At 38.5% G+C, this 9,371-nt stretch overlaps 1 pseudogene; it reads right to left on the minus strand.

Annotated features, from left to right (window-relative positions):
* The window catches only part of LOC139732074 (carbohydrate sulfotransferase 15-like), a 75,693-nt pseudogene extending 71,531 nt beyond the window's left edge, over positions 1 to 4,162 (minus strand).
* Positions 4,163 to 9,371: the final 5,209 nt, after the last annotated feature.

Raw genomic sequence — 9,371 nt, forward strand, 5'->3', positions numbered from 1 at the left:
TTTACATTCATTCAAATTCCATCAAAATCAACCTGAGCATGAAGTGGATTTTGCTGTATAGAACTGAAGGTGTGGAACTTTCCCTACCCCATTCTCACATCGGCTTCTTTTCGTTGTATGGACTGAATACAGTATCGTATGTTATGTTTTCATACAGCAGTCTACAAAAAGAGACTATTATCCTGGGACGATGAACGCACATGTGGTGAGCTAGTGACAGACTGCATTTTCGTATTAATGAATGACGAGTCGACCCTCTCAATTTCGGTGCTAATTTTGATCAGGATGACTACAACACGCCCCTCTCAGCGTTGGTTGCACATTACACACAAGTGAAAGAACAAGAAAGGGAGAGAGATATCCAATACACACATACACGCACGCACACACACACACACACACACACACACACACACAACACAACACAACACAACACAAACCAACATTTTTACACATACTCGCTCATACACGTTGCATGCACACAGTTTCATGTTTAGGGCCTATACACTAAAGTTTATTTAATGTGGGAAAAGATATTGTTGTCCATAATGACGTCATGAACCGCAGTAGTATTCCTATCATCTAGCGCTATCATCCTCGCATGATATCTCACATACAGTAGTTATTATGACATCCCAGGTACAAAATGTATCTCACATAATATCTCACCTTCTCTCCCATATCTCAAATGATATCTCTCATATCTCACATATAATATCTCACATATCTCAAATGATATCTCTCATATCTCGCATGATACCTCACATAACCGACAATATGATATCTCCGATATCTAACATAATATCTCTCGTTGTCACACTATTATCTCACATAATAGCTCTCATGTTGTATCTCACATAATATCTCACGTTATCGCACATGGTGACTTCTGTCAAGTTTTTATCGGCCAGGGAAGTGGGAGGGCACGGGGACCATCTCTTGCATTGACGAAGAGAAGCAATTCCTGATATGACGTCACATGGAAAGTGTGTGCAGTGTCTTTTTTGTTCGTTCCTTTTTGTTCATCTTGTGTGACGTCACGTCATGTGCATGCCTTATCCTTCTGATTACACACTATTTATTGAAACACAATTCAGATCATCAAGCTACAATGTAATTCATTTAGTTACAAACGTTTGGACAATGAAATCAAATTAAGTACGTTTACTCCAGATTAATACCCTTACTTCTTTTGAGCCCGTACTTTGTACGTCGAGCAATAGAACAGCTTCAGGTATTCACCTTCTTCATCAGTTGATGAAGATTTACATCCGACTTTGTACAGGTACACATTCCTGGCAGCCTTATAAAGAGGAAGGGATTACTGGAGGAGACTCAGGGAAGAAAGACCTATTGCTTATTGGGGTTACGAGCTTTCGTGGATGAGTTGATTCATGTTCATTCTACATCGTATCGTATACAACTTTGTATCGACAAGAAGTAAAACACAAAATTCACGAAGTAATGCGAATCTCATGCAAAGAGGTAGGCCTACATAATTATGTTCGTTTCATGCATCAAATTTTTCAAGTTTCTACAGGAAATTCGACCGTGCTCAAAGAGTTTTTAAAAAAATCCTATTTTTATTCCCGAGCAACAGGAAATTAACGCAGCTATCATGAATCATCACGCTTTCATTAGATTCTAATTTTAATTCTAATAGTGCACGAAAGTCTCACGGAAACTCGCAGGAAACTTTGCTGCTAGCATGACTATCTGGTGAATGCTTTATTACTGTTATTGGTAACTAGAGTGATGATGTACTGAATCTGCAAGCTGAACTAATTAGAGTGATGGAATGGTCAAAAAAGTGGCAGCTTCCTTTTAACCAGGAAAAGTGTAAAGTTATCCATTATGGAAGGAATAACCCATGTGTCAATTATACAATGGATGAAACAAACGCGCCCATTCCAGTAGCTACATATGTAAAGGATCTTGGAGTGAATTATGACAAGAAGTTAGATTTTACTCATCATGTGGACACAATTTGTACTGCAGCGAATCGTAGGATTGGAATTATCAATCGTACATTTTCTACTTTTAATGAGAAAGGATTTATTCAACTGTACAAGTCTATTGTTAGACCGACATTAGAATATTGTTCATCAGTGTGGCATCCTCATTGGAAGAAGAATGTTGTAAAAGTAGAGAATGTACAGCGTCGAGCTACCAGAATGATACGTCCACTTAGACCTTTGAGTTATGAAGCAAGACTTGAACATTTGAAATTGCCTTCATTGGCATACAGACGGCATAGAGCCGATATGATACAGATTTTTAAGATTGTGAATGGGATTGATGATATGAAGTCCTCAGATTTTTTTGAGTTCTCAGTTGGAGGAAGGACGCGTGGTCATAAGTTTAAGATGATGAAGAAACATGTAAAGTCCAAAGTGAGACAGTGCTCTTTTTCTCAAAGAGTTATTAGTGAGTGGAATAAGTTGCCATCATTTGTAATCGACAGCCCATCCGTGAATAGTTTCAAGTCTAACCTAGAGAGGTTTTGGAGTCAAGACAAGAACAAATACAACCCCGATGGGATATTTTTTTGTCCATGTTACACTGCACAGCGCCTAACCAAAAGTTATTAATGTCATGTAATGACGACACCGAGGGGCAAATAAGTTAAGTATAACTTTACGCCCACATCCAAGGTATGTAAGGTACAGTGTATGAGTGTTCATTAACGTAAAATTCTGTTTTCGCTACACCTAACACAAAAGAAAAACAAATCAATGACAGTGCGCGCCTTTCTATCATGTGAGGCATGTGCGGACGAGAACCGACCATATTGATAAATGAAGACCTCTACATTTTATTTGATCAACTCACATAATAGTCACTGGAGTTGACTACCACTACTTGATCTTGATTTTGTTTGTTTTGAACACTGACAATGGCAGGGTTGTGGTGAGAAGGAGGGAAAAGCAGGGTTGTTAGAGTTTGACTACGATCATTGTACGTGGAGATCAACATTATTAAAGTGGAACAAATGGCAACAAAACTCATGAACAATAAAATTAGAGTATGATCCTTTTATAGATAAACCATACTTCATCGTTGCAAGTGTAATATACTGATTCAAGACATGATACCTCTCTGTTGTCTGTCAATCACGTTTTATCTTTTTTCTTCTTTTTCTGTACATATCCCACTAAGAAACAGTCGTACTGAGTGTATTTATATAGTCCTACCGAGTATACATTGATATATACGTCATTTGTCGATATATCTTCTCATTTATTGTAAAGCGATAGCATATCAAAAAAAAAACTGAGATATGAAACTTTAGCACTTACCCGCGCCATTTTTGATCTGTTATTTCCACAGTAATTTCTCAAGCAACTTTCCAGAAGAGGCCGCAGCGCATCACTTTCAAAATTTGTCTCCAAATGAAATGACACGCTCTCTGCTTTTGTCAAAGCTCAAATTTATCATTCCGTTTTAGGGGTTGACTTTGTTTCTTTCCCCGACACGACTTCGTGTCTCTCCTATACGTGTCGCCCTTCACGAATTTGGCCGACAGAGAAAACTTGAGAGAGAAAATGAGAGAAACCCCGTTGAATGTACAAACTCAATTGAATCGTGAGAACTTTACAGCCCTGAATTGAAGAGCTCGGGCGGCCACGCCGCCGCTGACCCGCGCCGTGCGAGGCGCGAGTTCTCCGTGAACCCAGACGGCGATTATTTCACTGCTGCACCGCGTGTAATTATTCACTTTACACGTAAGAACTTCGGGCCCTGCATTATCAACACAGAAGACAAAATCACACACTCATGTACCATAGATGAACGGTTCAATAAACTTCGATCATCCTTTGGAACTTTACAGTTTCACTAAAAAAGCAAAATCCTTGGTAATCCCGGTATACAACAACACTACAGGCTCCAGAAGGCATTAGAAACTCGGCCGATCGCGATCGTTACTCCAGTACGACCTTGATAGAAGAAATGATAAGATGGACTGTCATACATTGATTGACCCCAAAAACAATGATATCCTTTTATTATCTCATCCGCTTCACTTTGCCGATCGAACGTGGCACTTTCACTAGTTCCTGGAACAGATTATACAGCACAGTACAGTATCAGCTTCACGAACTTTACTACACCATCCTTCCTCCATCCCGCACTAGCCGCGTGTACGTGTCTCTGTGTTCGTTGTGAGCACACACTATCAACACCCTGTTGAAAACGTGTGTATCGTTTGGAGGATTTCCCGGTTTCCCTACGTGCGATGACAAACAGAAGGTGATGTAATCCGCTTGTCGGCTACTGCGTTGCGCGCCGAGGGGCCAGACAATAAAAACAAAGAACAGTGAAAGGTTGCTGATTGTACACTGTGTTCTATTTCCAAGTGTAAAGAAGTATTGAAAGAGAATTGTATTACGTAATACAAGGGAGTTGAAGAGGGAGGTGACCTCCCCGGTTGAAGCAGGGAGGTGGGAAGGGGAAGGGAGTGTCGCCCCTCCCTCTTGTCGGATTATCACGAACAAATCAAGATGGAATAGGCCCAGGGAGGTATCGGAGGTATCGACCTCTTAAATATCATCCAAACCATTTCAATAATTTATAGTTGAGGATATGAGGTGCACAGTCACGGTGGGGAGCACGACGGACAAACAAACTGATACTTCTGCCAGTTGTGGTCCTAGTGAGACGTGAGGGAAATATTCGAGGGCAAGAGGTTTAGTTGCCAGGATGATTTCGTGGCGAGCCGTAAGTCTCACTATTGCTTGCAAACTATCGCTATGTTTGATTGCAAGCAATGATCATAAACTGCAGAAGAGGAAATTATGCTATTGCCGTCTCATCACCATTGTTTCAGAGTGCTAAAATTACCTTAGCAACACAATGATGGCACGTTTGAAGACGCTAACGATTGCAGAACATTAGAGACGAAAGATGATTAAAGGCATAATTTACCATTTGCTGATGGAACAAAAACCCAGCATTAGTGCTTCAAAATAGTTCTAGAATGTGAGTTAGGGCTAGAAACAACCACTGTAAAAAGTTAAATCTGTATAATCAATGTTAAGTGTTGTTAAATACGCAAGATGTGAACAATAGTTATAATAAGAATGTTTCCAGACTAAACCGTCTACAGTTACGGTTTATTGAGAAAAAAACTGATATCTCTTTATATTTTAGGCTTTACTGAGAAAATTGTATATGGTAGGATGTTTTGTGATACAACAGACCTACACATATGCATCAAATGTCATTTCTTGAACGTTTTTGAAATCACTGCTCCCAAAGGTAAACTGGACCTTTAATGATACTTGTGTTTAAATCAAAGCAAGGTGACATCTCAGCCCCTTTAAATTTCTACAATTTGATTATCACCGAGAACAACCAAAAAGATGAAGAAAAAAAGATTGTAAAGATGCTGCTGCTGAGCCGTATATCCTCTTTATTTGTCCAGTGTGATGTCCATTAGCATTATATAGATGTATAGACTAGTCTCTTAGTATTATCACCCCCATCCCCTTGATTGACACACTTGGGTATGATTTTCCCTTCTATTCTACGTGAGTCCACTTGGGTGAATGAGAAGGAACTTGGATGTTGTTGCTCTTTTAGATTTGTGGAGCTCTCTGCCGGGTGGGCAATTTGCTCCAAAAAATGCATTTATTCAAACATTCACTTAAATTCAATTATTTTCAAAAAAACTTACACTACTTCTAATTATTTACAAAAATCTAGTTATATCTATTGTCAATATTTACAAATGAGATATATACAGAAGAAGAAAGGGGACAGGTTTTAGGAAAAGATGTCGCCTGCCTACTCCAAGGAACTTGGAGCTAGGAGCAGGGACTTTCATAGCTCGAACGCGCTTGATCTGTAGATGGCGCTATTCGATATCGCTTTCTTTAGTCGTCATACTCGCAGACGAAGCGGACCAGTAGATACCTACTGTGCATAATTACGTAACTATCAGAATGGGAGAATTTCACGACGAGCGCTCTCCTTTAAAGGAGACCTCCGGATGATTTTCAGATTTTTACATTTGATCAACTATAGATTAGTTATACTGAGGACAGAGTTTCAGAATTTGTAATGATTGGGATAAAGAATAAGAATATTTTCAAAATTTAGAACAAATTGCAATGAACAAGGATGATGACATGGCAGAGTCACCGTAAGAATGTTGAGTTGGGGCTCAAGGAAGCAGAACAAAAGAAGAAGGCATGCATAGATTATACACAGGTGAACTCGCAAGCAAGCGGTATTGTAATGGAATTACACTGCTACACTTCTGAAATATGTGAACCTCCTATAATTATGTCATCATCCTTGTTCAGTGTAATTTGTTTAAGATTTTTTAAAGTATTGTTTCTCTGCTCAAGAACCACAATAAATTCCACAAATCTATACATGGAGTTGTCGATTTATGTACTACATGACGTGAAATTATGAAAATCGTCTGGAATGTCCCTTTAACCCGCTGAGGACTAATCCCAGTATATTCGGGCAGATGTCAATAGGAAATATGCGTCCAGTAAAATCAGCTTATCCTCAATGGGTTAAAGTGCAGTATAAGCCAGTTCGGAGTTGACTCATGTGTGCTGGGAACAATGACCTTTCTTTTTTTTTTTCCTTAGCTGGTTGGACACTTCACTCTTTTTCAAAGCGACATAATGCATAAGCTTGCCCGACGCAACAATTTATGAAATTCATCAGTCATGCTCATACCAAGAATGAACTTGCGTAAATCAGGTGTCCCTAAGGGTGGGATTTCACGGAGCACGCAAACGATTTGCGAATGACGCGAATGGCAAAATCCAGCATTCGCATTTTAGTCTGCAAAAGATCGCCAAACAAACGTGAGGGTTCGGAAGCGTCGTCAATTGTTCGCGAATGTCGTTTTTACTTCGGCGAGAATTTCAAAAAAGTTTGAAATTTTTTGCGAACCTTTTCCGCACACTTAGTCGGGATTTGCTCGTGAATTGTTCTCGAAAGTGTCTTTAAAGCTTCGTCATATGCGCAAGACCTTCGCAAGACACGCGCGATGTTCGCAAAATGTTCGTGAAACCCCAACCAGACTCCGAAACTTCGGAGAATGTCTCGCGTATGTTACGCGAAATCTGCGAAGTTTTTCCGATCATTTTACGACGTAATCGCAAACTGTTCGCGTACCTTTTGAGACATTCTCGCGAACGTTTACCGCACGTTTGGGGGATGTATGACCTATACGTTTTCTACTTATAAAAATCTTAGCATACATCTAAACATCAAACAATTATTAACAACTATAGTAACAAAAGAAATTAAAAACTAGCAAAGAGAAAGAAATGTTTGATATAATATACAAAGAAAATCGCAGAATACACTTAAAATTATTCTCAAGTAGGTAAAATTTCGTTTGAACTATAGAGATTATGTGTTGGAGGAACTGCAAAAAAAAAATCAAATGCTTTACTAGCGGAGATAGGTCCTAGGGAAAAAATATATGTAGGCACACCATAGACAAATGAGAGGAAAAGAAAGGAGAAATAGAGTAAAGAAAAAAAAATTCAACTCAAGACAGCTTCCACCTCTCCTTGGGTACATTTTCTCCCATGATTAATGAAAATTTTTCGTTGTTCGCATTTCCGTCGCGTGTTCTTCGTGTACGTAACATGCTGTACTTTAGCAATGATGCACACGACATTCGCACATACGTCGTGGAAACTTCGCACAAATTTCGCAAGAATAGTTTTCGGCTTCATTGTCGGAAAACATTCGGAGAAAAACTTTTCCGAATGTTGGATTTTGTCATTCGCGTCCTTCGCAAATCGTTCGCGTGCTCCGTGAAATCCCACCCTAAGGGTCTGTAAATAAACTCTTGGAAAAGCATCATGCCCATTATTTTGCTTTGAATATGATATCAAGCTATTAGAAGAAGCACCAACATTACACAGTCAAGTATCACCCATCAAAGAAGACAAGAGCGGGGTCGGTTATTTGACTATGACATCGTAACTTTGATACAAGAAAATGTACACAGTTACAACGTTCGTTTATTTCGTTTCCTAGAAACGATTGCAGTATCCCAGCGGCTGACAATACTTAGTGGTACAATGCATCCAAATATGTACATGACATTATTTTGTATATTATAAAGATGCACTCAATAGCCAAACATGATTATAGTCGACTTCAATATCAAAATTAGACTATATGTGATATCTACATCTATAGCTATACGAAACGACTGTACGACCCATTAGCGTTTACTATTGTACAGTATACATTTAGAATTAACATACACTTCATTCTCAAAACCTATGCACTTCAAACAGGTATATACAGAACCGAAGAAAAAGATAACTTATGAGGTTTATTCCATAAATTGCAAACGAAGCTAAACATGACACGGAAACTTCAATAACATCGGCAGTAAAAGAACAATATGAACACATAGCAAGACACATTGGAACTCATCCACAACTGCATCAATGCAATGCATTTATAATTAACATACACTTCATTCTTACAACATAACTTCAAACAGGTATATACAGAATCGAAGAAATCGATAACTTATGAAGACAGTTTGTTGTTGTTCCGCAAACTGCATAGGAAGCTAAATGTGACACGAAAGCTTCAATAACATCGGCAGTATACGGACAATCTGAACACATGGCAAGACAAACTGGAACTCATCCACAACTGCACCAATGTAATACGAAACCAATCATAACGACACGCAGTTGTTTAAAACCGACATTATATACAATTTTTGGAAATTACGCTGACAAGATTTATGATATGCAAAAATGTGGTAATCACACATTCACAGCTTGTGCACCACGGCTTCGAAAAGGTCGTTTGTAAATTCATTGAGTGCTTTATGATACTGCACGGAATCCACTAGAAAGTCTCCTTTTAATGTTTTGTTTCATTTAACACATTCATGTCATTGTCCTAGATATAATTTTATATATATGAATCGAAAAACGAGAACTTTTATCTACGTCAATTCTCTTTGTTAGTGGTCAATTGTTGTAGTAAATAAAGTACGTGAGATATTGAAAGTTACATGAATATATACAGCTACAGAAGTGGACGAAATCGAGACACAAGTCATGCGAATAGTCAGAGAGCAAAACTAAAATGTTTAGTTACTGAAATCCACAAAGAAAGGCTGCACTTGTGTATGAGGAACAGCTGACAGTAAATCACCAAAATATCGTCGTCAGAGTTGATGGATATCTTTTTCTAATCATTCACATTAGAAATGAAATAATGTCATTATGCTCTTTGGACAAAATTTCGGGCGAAATCGTATCCTTTACATTATTTTGATTCGTAGTTAAATGTAATTCAATCTATATTTCATTTCTCAGCAGAATTGGTATGAATACAGATCTGAAACAAACACA

Source organism: Diadema antillarum, unplaced genomic scaffold, assembly GCF_040938485.1.
Source record: "Diadema antillarum isolate AM-2024a unplaced genomic scaffold, OU_Dant_1.0 seq00000398_RagTag, whole genome shotgun sequence".
Classification (NCBI taxonomy): domain Eukaryota; kingdom Metazoa; phylum Echinodermata; class Echinoidea; order Diadematoida; family Diadematidae; genus Diadema; species Diadema antillarum.